At 48.1% G+C, this 19,261-nt stretch overlaps 1 protein-coding gene across 3 annotated transcripts in view; it reads right to left on the bottom strand.

Annotated features, from left to right (window-relative positions):
* Positions 1 to 19,261, bottom strand: part of TENM4 (teneurin transmembrane protein 4) — a 2,309,694-nt gene that overhangs the window by 208,843 nt on the left and 2,081,590 nt on the right. The gene's annotated exons all lie outside the window — the stretch shown is intronic.

Here is a 19,261-nt window from a genome sequence, read left to right as displayed (position 1 = left end):
TTTAAAATCAGCTAATCCTCACAACCCAATACAGGGCAGGTATTGTTTTTATCCCCATTTTACAGATATGGGAATCAAGATATTTTATTTATTCTCTTCAACTACTCAATAGATATTATCACCAAATTTATAGATGACTAACTTAGAGCAGGTAAGTAAAGTGCCCAAGGGCATATGGCTAAGTAGATGTTCTTTAAAAAGACAAAGTTTCTAGTGATGCCACAAGTGAGGCCAGTCCTGGAGGCAAATCTTAACTACCAGCCATCTAAGCTATGCTCACAGAAAGCCTAACCTTTGGAAACAGGATATTATGGGGGTAAAGAAGTCAGGAAACTAATTTTATTCTAGATTCTGCCACTTGTTAACCACAGGACTGTTGCTATGCACTGCATGTTTGTGTCCCCCCAGTATTCATATGTTGAAGCCCCAATCCTGATTGTGATGGAATTTGGATTCCCATATCTGTAAAGTGGGGTCTTTGGGAAGTAATAAGATTTAGATCAGAACATAAGGGTGGAGTCCTCATGATGAGATTAGTGCCCTTATAAGAAGAGACGTGAGTTAGCTCTCTCTCCCCAACACGTGAGGATATAGCAAAAAGGCAGCTGTCTCCAAACTAGGAAGAGGGCCCCACCAGACACAGACTCTACTGGCACCTTGACCTTAGACTTCCCACACTCCAGACTGAGAAGTGAGTGTTTGTTGTTTAAACCACCCTGTCTAAGGTACTATGTCACAGCAGCCCATGCTAAGACAGAAACTGGTACTGAGAGGTGGGATGGTACTATGACAAATACCTAAAAATGTGGAAGGAGTTTTGGAACTGGGTAATGGGTTAAGTCTGGAAGAGTTTTGAGATGCATGCTAGAAAAAGCTTATGTTGCCATAAAGGGACTGTTAAAGGAAATTCTGGTGAGAGCTCAGAAAAAGAGGAGAGCTACAGAAATGGCTTCCATCTTTTTGGAGAATACATAAATATTTATGTACAAAATATTGGTAGAAATATGGACAGTAAGGGCAATTCTAATGAGGTCTCAGGCAGAAATGAGGACCATTTTTTAGACAATGGAGAAGAGGTGATCCTTTTTATGAAGTGGCAAAAAACTTGACTGAACTGTGTTTATGTGCTAGAATTTTGTGGAAGGTAGAAATTGTGAGCAATGAAATTAGATATTTAGCTGAGGAAACTTTTAAGCCAAGTATGGAAGGAGTGGGACATTAATATGGGTGGAAACCATGGATCTACACAGCCATCCAGAAGGGACACTGCTGGTCTGAACTGAAGGGAATGGAGATGGAATGAAGGACAGCTGTTGGACTTCTTGGACAGATTCTACAGGACAGATCGATAAAGATATTAGGCTGCAAACTTGCACTATTCTTCAAAAAGAGTAAAGTCTAGCCTGATGGTGATTTGGAGGTCATCAGGGCCATTGCCTGGGTTTCAACAGGCCTAAGACTAAGACAGTTTGTCACTTAACCTCTTTGAGCTTCAGTTTTCTCATCTGTAAAATGGGGATGAGCTTATTTAAGGGGATCAGAGCTACAGTGAAATCAAATGAGGCAATCGATGGAAAGGAAATATTTTTGAAGTTCACAGTTTACAAAGTATTCCTTTTCATTAGTTCCCCATGAGAATCCTGCATTTCATAGAGATGCCTGAGAGTCAGTGAGTACGGGACCCAGATCAAGGTGCTTGTGATATCCCAAAGGCTGTGCTCTTCCTCTGCCTCGGAGACATGGAAACCATCAAGCTCAGTGAAGTGTGAGGCACTATCACTGTTATGGCTAATTTTAGTGGAAGATTCATCACTCTTTGTTTTTTATATAATCCAATCTTTTATGTTAATGAGTTATAAAGCAAGTCTGGTGGTGGTGGAAAGGGCAGGTGCAGGAAAAAATAAAGAAACTAACCCATCTGAGCAATCACTTCCTTTGTACAAACTGCTACCTTCAGGATAAGGCCCTCACAGGGTCTACCAAGTCCTTCAGAATTTGATCCACACCTGTCATTCCAGCCTCCCTCACCAGCGACACTTTCCATAGAGGACCAGAGATGTGCTGAGGCAGCTCAGTGGCTGAAACCTCAGCTCCAATGAGGACGGAGCCCAGGAAGGCCACAGAATGTGGTTGGTACTCTCCAAGGATGTGCCATGCTGTGGTCCTGGACCAAAAGGGAGCCCTCAGGGTACCCCTTGATGGGAAGGGAGAGAACCTGGGAGCCAGAGGAACAGGCAGAGGGGCCCACTCAGAGAACAGACAGAAGGCGGGCCAGGCAGAAGGTGGGAATATGCAGGGTCATTTGTTTTGTCTAGTTGTCCTCAGGCAGCACTTTAATGGAGGCATTTGGAACCTGGGACAGAAGCCAGCAGCAGAAGTGACCTCCTGGGATGACTGAGTGTCCCCCTACCCTTGGCCCTTCAGGCTGCTGGCTGCAGTCCAGTGCACCAGAGCAGGTAGAGGGCCTGGATCACTACTTTCCAATGGTTATCAGAGGCCAGCAGACAAGAGTGATCTAGTCCTTGCTCCTGGCCCCACACCAGGAGTCAACCTCCTCATGACATTTTACCTGATTGATAGTCATAGCTGCCGCCATAGATTTGAGCACCTACTATGTATACTTTCACAGCCTTAACTTTTCTAATGCTCACGACACCCCCTCGGGGGCAATATTATTATCATTCCCATTTTATATATGAAGAAGCTGAGGTTTAAAAAACTAGTAAGTGGTCCTTACTAATCCAAAGCCTGAATCCTGTCTACCAAATGATGGTGCCTTTGCATAAAACTCAGTCTCTGCCCAACTGTCTTAGTCCAGGACCAAAGGCAGGAAAAGACCCTCAGCGCAGACAGCAAGCATCTGAGGTCTGGTTCAGGACAGGGTTGTCTGCAAGCCTACAGACATCTGCTTTGTGACTAAGTGGAAATGCCAGGTTCTGGCTTGATAACTATTTGGAAGCCCTGCCAAGAGTCTTGAAATAATGGATTTTTAACTGTAAGACCACTGGTCACAGATCTAAAACTCAAACTTTGAAAAGGAAATTCTCTTATGGGGACAAGAAACATCCTGGTCCAAATCCTCTATTTTTTTGAAGCCCAGCTCAACTGCCACCCCCTCCAGAAAGCCTTCCTTGACTTACTCTCCCTAACGTTCTCTTTTCCTCCCTTGAATGCTGACAGCTGGTCACCTGGTTCATTCACCTTTTCCTTGTCCCCCAGAGCTTGCTTACTCTGGGGGGTGTAAAAAGTCCCATCCCCTCTGTGCTGGTGATCACAGGTCTCAGAATTGGGCAGATGCCCCACATAGGCTTACTGAGTGAATGGCTCATGTGCGTGGCCTGGGCAGTCTGCCCAGGAGGATGAGGCTAGTGTAGAGGATATTTGTTTGCAAAAAATGACAGAAGACCACCCTGGGCTCTCTAGGCTGGGGACCTACGCAGGGCTTCACCCACTTGCCTGGAGCCAAAGTTCCAGATGCTTCAGCTGGGTTCTTTGTTCCCCTCCCCTCACCCCTTCCATTCTGAAAATGCTTGGAAAGGGGATCTCAAAGTTCTCCAGGTTCCCAAGGGAAAGGTTCTGTGTTTTGGGACTCAGCAACGGAAGCTCACTCATCCCCCCGAAAGAGACATGACCTTCTCAAGGAACAGATGCTTCCTCTGGTCTAAATGGCGCCTCCTTTCTGCTCCTAAGGCCAGGAGGGAAGACAGAGGGGAGAGGCTAGAGAGGGGCCTTCCTTTTTCCCCTTCTTTCTCCCCAGTTTATACCCCCATCTTTGGAGGGACACTCAGCGCGCGTTCCCTCGTTCAGCATGTGCCTGTTCCGTGCCAGGTCCTGCAGACCGGGTGTTGGGAATAGAGCAGTGAGTGCAACAGACGTGGCCTGAAATAGGAGCTCCCTCCTGCTTTCTACTCACTGGCTGGGCAGCGTCCAGTAACGCCCTCCGCCTGGTCTGTGTGCCTGGAAAGGGTGTGCACATTCCCATGTCACCACTTTCCGTATGATGAAAAGCGATGTCCTTTGCTCAAGCGCCAAGTACACAGTGGGCTACTGTGACCCAAGGGGGAGGGCCCATGTGCCATCCATCTCTATGTTCCCAGCAAATATTTGCAGGACATGGCAGAGGGGGGAGAACAGTCAATGAGGTAGGTGGACTTCTCGTCTGGACGAGCAATGGCTTCTCTCCTGCTGCCCGGAGTAAGCATCGGTTCATTGCAAAGCTGCGCAGTAAATTCCAACTTATGTCCTCTCCTCGCAGATACAGCCACCAAGTGTCTCTCTGAATCACGCCCCAGTATGAGGGGTTCCACTGTTCTATTGCACACCTGTCAGTAAAGGCGCTTGCTTATCTGAGTTTTACACGCCTGGTTTTCCAGGAAGGTTTTTTTTTTCTTCCTCTACAAGTTGTCAAGTATATTTACAGTTGCTCGGTCCCTCCAACACTGCAAATTTTTCACTTTAGATGCACAAAAATCTTAAAAGACCAAACCCTCCAGGCTGTGTTTCCCTGAACCAAGATCACAGTGAGGTTTCTTCAGAGCACTGGACAGAGCAGCAGGTAACAGAAAGTGATGGCGGGGAGACCTGGGCACCTGGTATCAGATAATCCCGGTTCAGGTTTTGGCTCTGACATTTACAAGCTGTGTGACCTGGGTCAACTTACTTAACTTCTTTGGAGCTTCGGTTTCCTATCATTAAATGGAGATAATGCGTACCTTCTAGGATTGCTATGAGAAGTAAGTGAGGATGCATGTGAAATGTTCAGCACAGTGCCTGGAATACAGCAAATTTTTTAAATCGTAACTATGAATCCCACGGTTATGATGAAGTCATGCTGACTAAGTTGTAAAGTGCTAAACTGTCACTATGATGATCACTCTATGGCCTTTACAACAGGGGTTCCAAAGCAAGAAACCTTGACGAGAGAGAAGCAGCAGGAAAATGTCTAACAGAAATATGGGGCTCTTTCATTACAGTTTAATCCACTCTGGGCAACCCGCTGGCTTCCAGGAGCCCTGGTCTCAGAAAGGTGCCTTTAGCTCAACATGCAGATGAGAAGCCAAGAGAACGGCTGCGGCCTGACGCTCAGAACTGAACACAGGAGGTCTCCATGTCTTCAAGATGAAGTCCCCTTTCTGCATTAGATAAACATGTCAGAGCAAACACGGTGTGGCTCTGTCCTGGGTTCAAGGTGCACCCCGAGGAGAGGGCCCATGAGGGAGTTCAGTCAGTCAGCAATATTAAACAGCTCTCTGCTGTGTGCAGGGACTTGATGAGTTTTAAGATGAAGGTGAGTCCTACCCTTGACAAATTGCCAGTGTTTGGGGAACAGATGTTAAAGGGAGGTACAAGGGTGGAGCCGCCTAGACCTCGGTTCAGTTGGCTCCGTCTCCGATAAGCTACACCATTTGGGGAAAGTCACTTACACTCTCTGAGCCTTTAATGCCTCCCCTACATACTAAAACACATGCAGCAGCAGTGACTTAAGGAAAAGAAGAGAAAGAAGGGCTGCCATAGACTGAATACGCACAGATCCGGACATGAAACAAATACCGCTCCTGACTTTGAGCTGCTCACAGTCTAGTAAAAAGAATAGACATTTCAAACGATATCACTGCAAAATAGTAATTATAATGACATTATAATAGCTCACATTTACTCACGGTGTGACTGGCTCTACGCGCTTGTTTATTCAGTCCTTTAACACCTCTGTAAAGAAGGTGCTATGATTATTCCCCGTCTTGTAGATGAGGAATCTAAGGCACAGAAAGGCTAAGTATTTTGCCCAAGGTTACAAAACCATTAAGTGATGGAGCCAGAACTTGAACTCAGGCCGTCTGGCTCTAGAGTCCACGCTTCCTTACACGTATTAGGTACGTCGACAGGGGTAAAGTGCCCATGTTAATGCCTGTCAGGTACAGGGCACTCTGCAAGTGTCAGCTACTTTGTCACTTTGTCAGCCTACACAACAGCCTCCCCTCCAGAGCTCCATGGAGCAGAGGCGGCTGCCAGGCTGACTGCTGGGGTCAGAGAAGGTTGCAAAAGTGACATGTGTCTAAAGGGCCTTCTAGGCAGAGGAAGATGCACCTGTGAGGGTCCAGAGAGAGAGACAGAAGAGGGAAAGATGGGGGGAGGGAAAGAGAGACACCCTCTGGGCACTTCTGTAAGGAGTGTGATGGCTGTGAGGGGCAGCGACAACGGGGGTGGGGGGGTGAGGTGGGGGGTGGACACACTGGGGACAGGCTTCGGTGGTGGTTGCCTGGAGGTACCAAGCGAAAAAACTCAGCCTTTATCAGGAGGGTGAGAGGGTCCCCTGATGGACTTTGAGCAAGGGAGCATTTGAGGAATATTCCTGGCAGAGGTAGACCACAAGCAGGGCTCAGACTGGCTGCAGATGCCTGACTGCTAGAAGATTCCAGAGGAGTACGCTGTTATTCCTTTATGAGCACATTCATGAGAAAAAGGCATAAACTTCCAGGACTTTGGCTCAGGCAAAGCATTCGAATGTGTCAATAGCCCTGCGATCTACGGCCAGCACTGGCTCCAAGAAAGGGTGCCAGGCTCGGTGCCCCTCACCCAGCCCTGTAAAACAGCCGGCAGGCGCCCAAAGCTCTCCTTGCTTCGGAGTTAACGATGACCCTGGCGTGCACTGCAGCCATTAATCGGGCCCTAAAGATTGTCAGATATGAAAGATGATGGTATTTAATTATCATAGAACACAAAACTCCAGCTGCCTGAGAATGCCAAGAGAAAGAGTTATTTGGCTTCCATTAAAATGCCATCGACTACCACCGACTCGGGATGGTGATGTAGCAGTGCTGAGAGCTTAGCTAATGAACCTTGGCCTGCACGACTAATTTAGAGAGGCCAGAAAGCTCTTTGTCACCACAGTCGGCAGCCAGAATCTGATGGCCTGACTTCAGTCTCAGTTCTGCTTCCTTCAAGCTGTATAATCTTGGACAATTGATTTAACCTCTCTGAGTTTTAGCTTCATCACTTGTCAAATGTGTATGAAAGCACCTTGCAAACTGTAGAGTCCTGTCCAACAGTTACAGATACGATCACCATTATTATTATTTGCTTAAACCCAGAATGAATTAAAAAAGTCAAGTCCAAAACAACCACTGGTCTGAGCTTGAGGCTAGGGGCTGAATTTTTTGTGGTGTTTTCTCTGCCCATTGATTCCCTCCCGGAACAAATGCTTTCTGTTCTCACTTACGGCTGTTCTGTTCCTTCTATGTCATGGCCAGTGTGCAGGGATTCTGCTTGGTGCTTGGCCTGAAACCCCGATGGACTCACGGAGGGGGAGGGGCAGCACACCGTGGAGCTTCCTGAGGCTGCCCTTCTAGTTGACTTCTTTTTAAGATTTTTTAAAATTATTTTTTAGAGAGAGAGGAAGAGGGAGGGGAGAGAGGCATTGATGTGAGAGTGTAACACTGATGGGCTGCCTCCTGCACGCCTCCTACTGGGGATCGAGCCCACAACCTGGGAACGTGCCCTGACCGGGAACCGAACCAGCCTTCCCCAGGTGCCTGGGTTGATGCCCAATCAACTGAGCCACGCCGGCCAGGCTGCCCTTCTAGTCTTGACGGAGGTGAACAGGAGAGCCCTGAAGTCACAGTGTGGCTGCTTCTGCTCCCTCAGTCGGTCAGGGCAGACCTTAGGGAGAACACTCAGACTATTACGGTGCTTTGCGTTTGAGAAACAGTAATGAGGGGATAGTGTCCTAAACTAATGCAGCAGCCTCACTGCACAGTACAGTGGTTTTAAAATAGGAGTGTCTGGAAATGTGGAAGGGGGTGTTTTCTGGTTGTTACAGTGACTGGGAAGCACAACTGGCATTTGGCAGGAGGGGCCAGGAAAGCCAGCCACATGCACTGCAAGGGACCCATCCATCGACCCTCAGAGGTATGCAGTCCAGTTAGCAGTAGATTTATTCTGTTTGCCTCCCCCACCCCATCCCCAGTTTCAGATCACTCTCCGTCCTTCTCTGTCATAGGAGGCTGGCCCCTAAGGGGTCACCAGGCTCCCTCACTCCAAACCTCCCAGATAGGTTTGGCTAATTGTTAGCACAGCAGGGCACTGGAAGGTGGGAGGAGAGGGAGGCTGAGGTGAGCTCCAGCCCCCATCCTCCGCAGCCCTGAAGGCTACCATCAGCTTACAGACAAGAGTGGCCTGGGGAAGCTCCCAGGAAGAGCGAGAACTGAACTGGGTACTGAAGTAGAGACAGGATGGAAGTATGTAGGAGGGAGAGGACGTTCTGGGCAGGGGGCAGGGATAAGCAAAGGCCCACGACTGGGAGATAGGGCCCTTTAAGGAGGCGAGGTTGACAAGGCTGGAGCCTCCCTTCAAGAGCCTGGAGCCAGAGGAGCAGCTTTCAGGGTATTCAGAGGGCTCACCCTCTATACCAGCATTTTAAAGTCAAGTGCTGGAGGACTCGCAAGAGTGAGCCAGAATGCCCAGGCTTCATGAAAATGCACATGGGATTCCTCATCCAGCAGTGAATGCTCTCCTAGGGTGTGAGTCAGGGAGAGGGACACTCTGATACCTTTGACTGGACAGTGGAGAGAAGAGCAAAGTGTCAGGGTCTCTGCCAAAGAGGGGTAATCAACATTGCTTTCTATTCCCAGGGTCATGGGAATTTACAGACAACAGCCGAGAGCGTCAAAATGTATCTGTTCAGAGCATGGTGCATGAACAACTTGGCTGGGCCACCATCTGAACCCAGAAGAATGACCTCTCAACATACAGGGAGTCCCCAAAAAAGTATACATGCTTTAACAGCAGATAGCTCAATTCTGAAAATGAAATGTGTTTTAATAAATACTGCCTTTATAATTATTCAAAGTGTGTGTACACATTTTTGGGGACACCCTATGTATTCACCCAAATTTCACCCTTGTTCTTGTCGCCATCAATCATTAATTTCCATCTGACCCTAGGCAAGGCACTTAACCCATCTGAGCTCCAATGTTGCCAACTGATAAATAGGAGGGAGAGGTGGTAGGAGTCCCCTCCGATTCTAAAATGAAGACCTTGTCATTCTTTGTAGATGAACCCGGGATATTTGTTAATGAACATCTGCTTTCAAAAGGTGTGCACTGCAAGCTATTCATTGGGTTGTGTTGTGTGACTGGGCATCAAAAAAGGCATGGAAGAAAGAGACACGTGGTGGTGCCTCCCTCCCTCCTTCCCTCCCTCCTTTCCTCCCTCCCTATGTTCCTTCCTTTCACAAAGGTCATGATAGGTAGGCCTCGTGCTTGATACTGGAGACACAGGGATGGATTAGACAAAGTCCCTGCCTGTAAAATCTGAACAGACTGAGTGGAAAGGGCCAGCAGCAGCCACAGGGGTGGATCTTCTCTGGGTACATGGCTTTCCCCCAACTGAAAGCTGTGTCCACCTCAGGGCAGAACTTGTCCTGGCAAAGCTTTCTGGTTGTCAAGTAAGTTTTCCTTCCTTCCACCATTACCTTCTTACCCTTTTCAAAAATGATCTGATCCATAAACTGTTAGGTCAAGTCCCAGTTTAACAAGGAAACAGTTGACAGGTGAGAGAGGAGTGTACGTGTGTGTGAGTGTAGGGGGTGGAATTCAGTTCCGCAGGAGTGTGGGAGCAGATAAGAAGCTCGTGGAAATGCAGTGGGCTGCATTCACAGAGGTAAAGCACTAAGAATGAGGGAGGAGATGCTCGTGCTGGGCTGATTAGCTGGAGTGGGTCCAGAGGAAGGACGCCTGGATTGTGGGTCATCCCACTATTGTAGAGGCTGGACCTCCCCTGAGGTCTCTGGAGAGAGTTAATGCTGTCCTTGGCTTCCTTACAAGGTGAAGGGTTTAGGAACTGTGTGCCTATGGGGGTAGGCAAAAGACCAAAGCTCTTAGCCCAGAAAGGAGAAGGGTTATAGAGGGCTTAAAAAAGAGTGTGTGTCTAGGAGTCCACACTCCAAATGTTTTGTGATTAGCTCTCCAAGTCTTGTCACTTATGCCACACAAGCTCTAGCTAGGAAATGAAACATCCAATGATGTGGCATAGTAGTAGTCTACCACGGCAGACTGTTCCCAGCTCTCCTGTTAACTCACTGGGTCTCTGGGAAGGTCCCTTCCCCTCTCTGTGCCTCAATTTGTCTATCTGAAAAATGAGGTTCCCTCATTTTATAGATGCTCCCTTGCAGTTCCTGCCAGCCTTTGGCAGCCCGCGTCCCCATGCCTTCCCTTGTTCCTCTTGGGACTTTCCTGGAAGGAAGATGGTAGGAGCAACCGCCTACTGGTGGTTCCTGGAGCAACCACCGGTTCAATTTAAGGCATCCTTCCTGCCAAGCTCTACAAAGGACTGCCTCCCGAAACAGCGAGCTCCCTGTCAATATGCAGAGGCTTAAACAGCTAGCCTCAGCCCCTTCCCTGAACTTCAAGTCTCTGGCAGTCTAATAAAATATATGCAGAGCTAACCTGTATGCCTCCCGGCTCCCCAGCCCCCAATTCTGTTCCCTCTTCTATGCTCCTTTTAGCAACATCACCTGCTGCTGCCAGAATCGCCCACCCAATCAGTCAGACCAGACTTCTGGGAGTCACCAGTCTCATCCCTCTTTTTCAGGTTCAACACCTTCCAAATCTCTGTGGGATCTTCATCACTCCCACTGTCGCTACCTTTAGTTCAGGCCCTCATCTGTGGACACTTAGGCTGGGGTCATAGCCAACATTAGTGTCCCAGCCCACAGGCTCACCCCACTCCAATTCATTTGCTATCCATCAGCTCGAGTGAGCTTCATAAAAGAAAAGGATCACGTCACTCCCCCGCTATAAAGCCTTCAGTGGCTCCCCACTGCCCACAGGACCAGACTCCTCAACATCTGGCCTGAACCCACCACTCCAGGGCAGCACCCACAGCTCTCCACTCCTCTCTTTAGAAAGGTGCCAAGGTTAATAAGCTAATTATAAGCCATTCAAACTGCTCACTGCTTGTCTCAAATCCATGGCTTTGCAATGCTGGTTTTCTTCTGTATGAATGGCTTTCTTCACTCCTTCACCTGGTTAACTCAAAAGTTAACTTCTCCAGGAAGCCTTCTCTAACCACCACCCCAGTTTTGGTTAGAGGCCCCTCTTCTGAGCTTTTCTAGCCCCCAGGGCTCACTGTGAGTTATCATCATTTGCTTGCATATCTGTCTCTTTTACCAGACTGTACGCTCCAAGGGCAGGCATCGTATCTTAATATATCACAGGCAGTGAGGCCAGAAGCAGATGACGCCTCTCTTTGGGTACATGGGAGTCTTTTACCCAGGTGCTGTGGCTGAGTCTTGAGGGGCATGGTATAACTGGGACACTCTGGGCACCCTGATCTTTCTCTTTAAACTTGACCTGACATTTTCCAAACTGCACAGATTAGACAGCTGATCACTGAGGAGGGCATAAACCCTGTTATTTTTATCAATAGTGGAAGGTGCCATGAAAAGGAAATCAAGACAATGAATCTCAAGGCTCCCACAGGGAACAGTCTACTTTGCTGGAACAGACACCAGCACTGAAGGTCAGGGCAGTTGATCACATCATTTTTCCTAACTCTACCCAACCCCCAAAGCAGCATGGACCCTGCAGGAGGCTAAATATTAGCACACGGAGAGGTGACTTCCCATCCATCATGTCCATGTGTCTCCCCTACATTTTACAATCATCAGTAATTTCCAAGAGACTGCTTTCTCTTGGAAGACATACTGACATCCCTGGATGAAAGCTACAGGTGTCCTGAACCCACAGAGAAACAATGTATGGTGGTTAAGTGCCAGGGCTCAGGCCCAGGCGGCCTTGGGTTCAAATCCTACCTCTTCCGCTTACACACTGGCCACACTACCAATCTTCTCTGGATTCCAGTTTCCTGCCACGAACCTCATTCCAACTGCACAGTGGCCAGGGGGTGAATGCTGAGTCAGGACGAACTGTGTTTGAAGCCAGGCTCCGCCACTGACTAGCTCTGTGGCTTTGGATGAGTCCACACTCTGAAAGCCTTGATTTCTTCATCTGTAAAGTGGGGGTAATGGCGCCATCTACTTCTTGGTGTTTCAGGAATTTAGTGAGACAGTGCATGTAGAGTCCTTAGCAGAGCATCTTAATGCACTTTCTTGCCATTTCTACTGGCCAATAGGTAAGACTCAGATGAGGTTAAATATGAACTCTTTCTCATAGCTCCTTAGGATTACATCTAATTACATCCCCTGGAGCTGTAGGGTCTCCAACGATAGAGATCATATCTGTCTTTTCATCCAGTGTTTGGTCTTCCCTATACCTCAGCTGTCTTTCCCTAAAGGCTATTAAGCTCTCCTTAATGCTTGTTGAATGAACCTAAATTGAGCCCTTGCCCACGCAGGATCTTTAGGTATGGGTACCAGGAAGTTGTTGGGGGAAAGATAATCAATAGTTATTGACACGTGACTATGAGCAGAGCTCTTATAAAGGTCTCCTCATCTTATCTTCAGAGGGGCACTGTGAGGTAGGTCTTAATTTCCCCATTTTACAGAAAAGAAAACAGAGCCTCATAAACCTACTCATGTCTTTATGAAATTTTTTTCAACAGTGGGATATCTCAGGCGTAGCATTTGGGGCAACTTTATTAAACGTTTGCTAACACACCCTAACAACCACCCTAGGAAGCAGTTGTTGTTACTATTCTCCTTTCACACTCGAGGAAACTGAGGCTCTGCAAGTCTGAGTGGCTTGCCCAGGCAGCAGAGCCAAGAAGCAGACTCGAAACCCAGTGCCCTCCCCAGTCTCTACAGAAGGATTTCCATGCAAACGCCTTCTAGCTGACGGAAGAGCACCTGCCCAACCCCAACCCCAACCCCAACCCCAACCCCAACCAGGCAGCATAGAGGCCTCTGCTCAAGAGTTCTTTACCTTCCTCCTCAGGCCACAAGAGGCCCGACTCAGGGGAAAAGGCAGAAAGCATCCAACTCATTATCCAGATCAGAGAGATGCGTTTCATCATTCAGGACATGACCACATGTGGGTCTTCCTTTTGATACAAGCTCAGGAGATCTCGGGCAGGTATTCCATCCATCAATGTCCATAAATCAAGTCATATGAGAAACAGATAAAAGGCATTTGTCCTCTTGAAGTCCTCTGCAGCACATCCAGCTCAATCCCCAGGCCACAGACATGTAATAATAGTACTAATAATGGCCTCGAAGTATTGAAGGCTTACTGGGCTGCTAGGTACTCTGCTAAGCATCTTAATGCACTTTCTTGCCATTTCATCTACCCAAGAGTCCCCTGAGGCGGGAGTAAGAGGAACACAACGCAGCGTGTTAGGAGTGTGGGCTCTAGAGCCAGGCAGCCTGGGTTTGAATCCTGGCTCTGCCACTTCCTAGCTGGGGGGCCTTACACAAGTAACATAGCCTTCTTGTGCTGCCCTTTCCTGAGTTCAGATATGCAGGTAATCGTTCATGGGGTGGGTAGGAGGATTCATGTAAAGTGCTAAAAACATGCGTGGCACACAGCAAGTACTCACCAAATGCTAGCTACGATTATCTCCATTTTACAGATGAGGAAACTGAGGCTCAGAGACGCAATTCACTCATTCTCCAAAGCTACTCAGTGCCAAGACTGGAATTCTAGTTTGTCTGACTTCAACTCCCATGCTGATGGTGATGGCATACTTTTCACCCTTCACCTAGCACATATTAGGTGCTCCATAAGAGGCATTATTGTTATTCATACTTGACAATGCCTCCTTACGCCCTATGCTCCCGAGTCGTCAATGCTCTCTCAAGAAAACTGGCTCCCAGCTCCTGTCTCTTCTCTTGCGATGTGCAGGTTACAGAGCAAGTCCCCACGGCAAGGGCACAGACGGCCCTGACTTTATTTCAATGCAAAAAGTGTACGGTCTGTGGGTGCCACCTGGGTGCATTCCCCAAGTTAATTCTTTTCTCTCAGCTGTGGAATATTTTATTTTTCCAATTTCAGAATCTACTTATGTTAAAAAGAGAGAGAGAAATCCAATCAGCCCAGCTCAGGTTTGCGAAACAAATAATGCAGGCTGCACAGAACCTTAATCAAACAGTTATATTCATAACCACAGCGATCACTGCTCTGCTTAATTTATACAGCCCAGGGCCTCCTAAAGAAAGTGTCTCTTGATGATAGTGGATGCAATGCGCAGGCTCAGTGACATCCTGAAGGGGTGCAGCTCTCCAGGCCTGGCATCTTGATGACTCGGAAGCAAATCTGCATTTGGAGGCATATCTCCTAAGAATTCTACCCACACACGAATGTCATCCTACATTTTCTTTTTTAAAAAGAAGGAAATGGAAGAGGTAAACTTTTGCCTGGCTGCTTCCTTTGCCTTCTGTAGAAAGCAAAGCTTCCTTAGTGTCCTGGAGAGGACCAGTACTTCAGAGTCTGGTTGACATGGGTTTGAATCCTGGCCCTGCCACTCGCTGGCTGTGTGACCTAGACAAGTTTCTCAACTTCTCTGAGAGCATCTGTAAAATGAAAATAATGTTACCTACTCACAGACTGAAGATTAAATGAGAGAACAGTAAGTTTCCTACTAGACTATGAGCTTCGTATCCCAATGCCTAGTACAAGCACTACTTCGTTGTAAGTCTAATAGAAATGTTTATTGACTGTGCCTACACTCCTCATGTCCATTGTTTGAGTGATTACTATGTGTCAGGGACTGTGCTAAATTCTTCTAATGCATGATCTTACTTTATCCTAAAAGCAATCATGTAAAGCATGTATTACTATCCCCTTTCCAACTTTGAGATAGTTGAGGCTCAGAGAAGTTAGGAGACTTGTCCAGGATACACAACTATAAGAAGGGGGAGTCATCAGGAGCCCAAGATCGCAGAGGAAAAGGCAGGATTCCAACCTGCAATCTCTGTGCTGCTCCCTCCCCTTCCATTGCGCCCATCAAACTTCACTCACAGCAAACAGCAGAGTCTCAAGGACAGTTTATTTCCCCTTTCTGTCTCCTTCTGACCTCTCCTGTTTTGGGATTCCCTGGGGCAACTCAGAAATTGGGGTAATACTTCAGGATATTTAGAGGGACTTTATAGCCATTTTCAGCCAACATCTGTTAAACATTTACAATGGCCTGGCTTTGTGTTAGTTACTGTGGCTTCCCAGGTTTCTAGACTATCTAGATGAAATCAAAGTGAGAAATCCCCTGGATGACACGGGTGGGAGGAGGTGCCCACCCAGGTACCCAGGTGGGTCTGATTTGGCCTACTTGTGCCCCGCTCATTATCCTAAGCTGGCAGGGTGGCAGGTATGGATCCTAGTTCCAACCTTGCCATGAGCTCACTGACACATGGCCCAGTGCCCCTGCCCTCCGCTACACTGGGTCTCAGTCCCTTCCTGTGTAAACGGAGAGGGCTGGGCCTGATTGATCTGTTCAGCAGCTATTTCTGTCAATTGTTCTCAAATTCTTCACCCCTAGAATCCTATTAACAATTCTCCCTTAATTACCCTATATTTTTAAGATATTTTGTTTCTCACAAGCTATATTCATTAGCAAATCATTAATTGTCTTCCCAGTTTTTAATCAAACACATGTAAAACCGATGGTCAGAATTTCTGATAGGACCAAGAGAATTCAGTGAAGGGGCCCCAACACCTGGCCCACTGCTGACATGAAGCAGGCCCTGTGTTTACTGAATGAGGGAGTCAATGAATAAATAAATGGATGGATGCTTTACATTAAGCAGAAGAGCACTAAATGGTGGGAAAACATGGGATCAGAAAGACTTGGATCTAAATTCCAGCTCCACCATTTACAAGCTGTTTGATCTTAGATAGGGTCACTTAACTCTCTAAGGCTCGACTCCCCCGTCTATGAAAGGAAGACAATTAGACACATCTTGCAAGGCTGTTGTAAAGTTGAATAATAATAACATTAGCAATAAAAAAATAATAGCAGCTAACACACATATAGTGCATACTGTATACCAGGCACTAGTCTAAATGCCTCACACGTATTAACCCATCTTCATAGAACTTTATGAGCTAGTTACTATTATTATTCCTGTTTATAGGTGGAAAAACTGAGGTATGAAAATGATATTATTTAACTTGCCCAAGGACCAAACTGCAGGACGAGCGCACAGTTTCTCGCTGGCCTTTCCGCCGTAACGGCGATCCCTCATAGCACCCCTCTACATACTTGATCTTTAATGGCCCAGAGACGCAGTTAGGATTGACCATGAAGTGCTGCCAAAGGCTGGCTCTGCTGGTGACTGTGCCTGAAGACCTTAGTTACGGGAGGGAAAATGAGGCACACGCTGTCCATTTAGACTCCATTTGTGGAAGACATGCAGGGTCCCCCTGCTCAAGGCTGTTGCCTTCCATTATGTCTCTGCCTCCTCTTGAGCGTACCTACATGGCTTGTGCTTGCCCGGCATTTCTTCTAATAGAAATTCTCTGTTGTTTTGGGGATCCCCCCTACTTCTAGCCTATGAATTTGGATGCAACTGGCTTCAGGGTGGCCAATGAGAGCTCCCAGTCCTCTGGCCAGGGTGCAGGACTCAGGCAGGGGACATGTGGCCCTGGTCAAGTCACTGAGAGTCCACACCAGGGTTTCGCTGGTGCTGCGGGAACGAGCATTCAGAGCTGCTACCACAGAATCCTGCAGGGCCCCTTGTCCTCAGGTGGGAATCCTGCCTGAGGATGAGTCCGAAGCAGAGAGAAACAACGTCAAGAGACAGAGAAAGAGACTCATGAAGACTTTGTTTCAATGCTGGGATCTGACTGCAAAGATGGGAAAATGCCCTCCTGGACTTTTCAGTTATATCACCCAATACATTTTCTTTTCTTAAAAAAAATAACAGTTGGAGTTGGGTTTCCATTCTCTTTGGCTGAGAGTCAGGTCTAACCCACTCCCACGGCTTATTCAGCTTAGAATGCCTTTTGTAGCCCCTTCCTCAATCCATGAGATTGCAACACCACAACGAAGCCCTCCCATCCTCTTCAGATGGGCCTGCCCGCGCCCCTCGGCCACGAGCCCGAAGTCACAGGGCATCTGCACTTGCGCGTGCACATTCCCCACCGACTGTGAGAGCCTTGGAGGAATTCTTCTCTCCACGTCCCTTGCACCCAGTCCCACGCTTGCCACATGGTAGGTGCGTGTGCCCCGACATCACCAGCATTGAAGCCAGTGCTCACAAACATCCTCTCTAATGAAAAAGAAATACTCCAAGGCTATAAGGAACGAGCATTTCTACCTCATAAGAAAATGTCCTCTAATGATCTGTGGATATTAAATAATAAGAAAAGGCTCCCTTCCAGGTCGCAAACCATGACCCCGTGGAAACGGGAGCAGCTGCGGTGCGGAGCCTGGAGGCAGGGCGCGTGCACCGGCCAAGGACCACAGGTAGGCGCCGCGTTCAAGTTCTGGTCCTCCCGCCGCACTACTCATGGACACTGTGACTAATCACACTCACATTGATTTCTTTCTCTCCCTGAAGACCAACTACCTCATCTCTCCCTAACCTAATGACTGAAACGAGGCAAAAACAGCCATCTGATACATGTTAGGCATCACCCCAGAAAGGAAGTCATCAAACAAGATGTTACAAAGAAACCTTTTAATGTCTCCACTCCCTTAACTGCCCATGCAAATCAGGCAGTCACTCCAAAGGCAGAAAACTGTGCCCGAGGCTGTGGCTGTTCCTCACGACCCTTCCTGTGTCGGGTCAACCAGAAAGGCTTCTCTGATGGCCTGTCTTCCCCCATCAGCATGCGCTGGGCCTCCTGTGTGCCAGGCACTGTGCTAGGTACGTTGGATATATGCTGTGTGGTCTGTGGTACAGGCTGCACTGTGAAGTCTTGTCACTGTCCTCCTCATGCATGAGGACATTTAGGCTTGGAGAAGGAAAGGGACCAGCCTGAGGTTACCCAGTAAGGGGTGGATTCAAACCTAGGACTAGCTTGACTCTACAAGCCCAGGCTCTTTCCACCTCTCCCCATGATCATCACCCCCCTCTTCCCACCCCGGCCATCGACACTGTATGTTAAATGGACTGAGAAAAGCTGGAAACAGCCAGCCCTGTAAATACCGGTGTGTATACAATGTATTGGGTCCTATCTATAGCTTGGCATTATTTAGGCCTGGAGAGGAATGGGGGAGATTCCTGGGTCTGTCCTCTCCAAATATCTCAGACACTGTGACCCCGCAGAGGTCTCAGCTCCCTAGAGCTGAGGTCCACCCAGGAATTTCCCTGTTACAGCGACCACGTCAAGTGACAAGTGGACTATGCCCAAAGGAACTTCAGATCTATGTCTCCGTTTGCTTCTCTCTAGAACTCAAATGTAGCGGTTAGAGATACTTCTAAATGTCAAAAGGCCCCATAAAGACGGAGTGTGCCTGCCCTCTTCGCACACACACTGGAGGTCTGAGCTATAACTGCAGACACCCCCTCTCTGACCCTCCGTGTTCGCCTTGCCTGAGCCCATCTGTGCAGCTCAGCAGGGCTGTAAGCACCACAGTCAGGCACTGCAGGCAGGCTCCCATGGGGATCCTGCTCTCCCAAGGGACTGACGGGGAAGGCCTGAAGGGAAAAGCATGGAGCCACGGCAAAGGGGGAGGTGTCTGTCTTGGCGAGCCTGGTTGACAGCTCAAGGCGATTTTTGTCCTGGGCCCATCACTAGACTGAGATCTCACACTGCCTACTTCACTCTTGACCTTAGACTTCTTCTGAGGACCATGAACAGTCCCTCAGGGCCCTCAAACCCACAGACCCTTTCCTTCTCTGACCTCCGAGTATGGACTCAAGTCAACCAGCTCTCACTGCTACCTCCCGTGTAGATGGCCTTGTGACAGGCACAGAGCGAGGAAGTGAGGGGCATGGATATCATCCCTGCCATCAAAGCACAGAGTCTCCTGGACGAGATAGGCTTGGAGACAACAAATTTAACCAGATGCAATAGGAACTGCTGGCATACAGGGTGTATATGGAGTGTAATGGAGCTGGAAGGGATGTCCTCTTGCAAAATCGAGAGGGAGCCTAGGAGAAGGCAATACGTACCTACCAGACGAGAGCATGCAGCAGGCACTCTGCAGGACGTGTCTACACCTGGTCTCAGGGGCTACCCCTGGAGGCCTTGAAGGATGGGTTCCATGATAGGGAAAATGGATAAAATACACAGGGACAGCTGAGCAATGAGCGGCACACAGGCAGAAAATAAAGGGAGTGTGGGCTGTACCATTCAAAAGGCAATTAATTAAGTCCTGCCCTCATGATCTCTTTATGATGACAGTTCTTGTTACTTTACTCCTT

Source organism: Miniopterus schreibersii, assembly GCF_964146895.1.
Source record: "Miniopterus schreibersii genome assembly, chromosome: 12".
Classification (NCBI taxonomy): domain Eukaryota; kingdom Metazoa; phylum Chordata; class Mammalia; order Chiroptera; family Miniopteridae; genus Miniopterus; species Miniopterus schreibersii.
The sequence above is the reverse complement of the archived record's forward strand: the minus strand, read 5'-3'. Positions and strand labels throughout refer to the sequence as shown.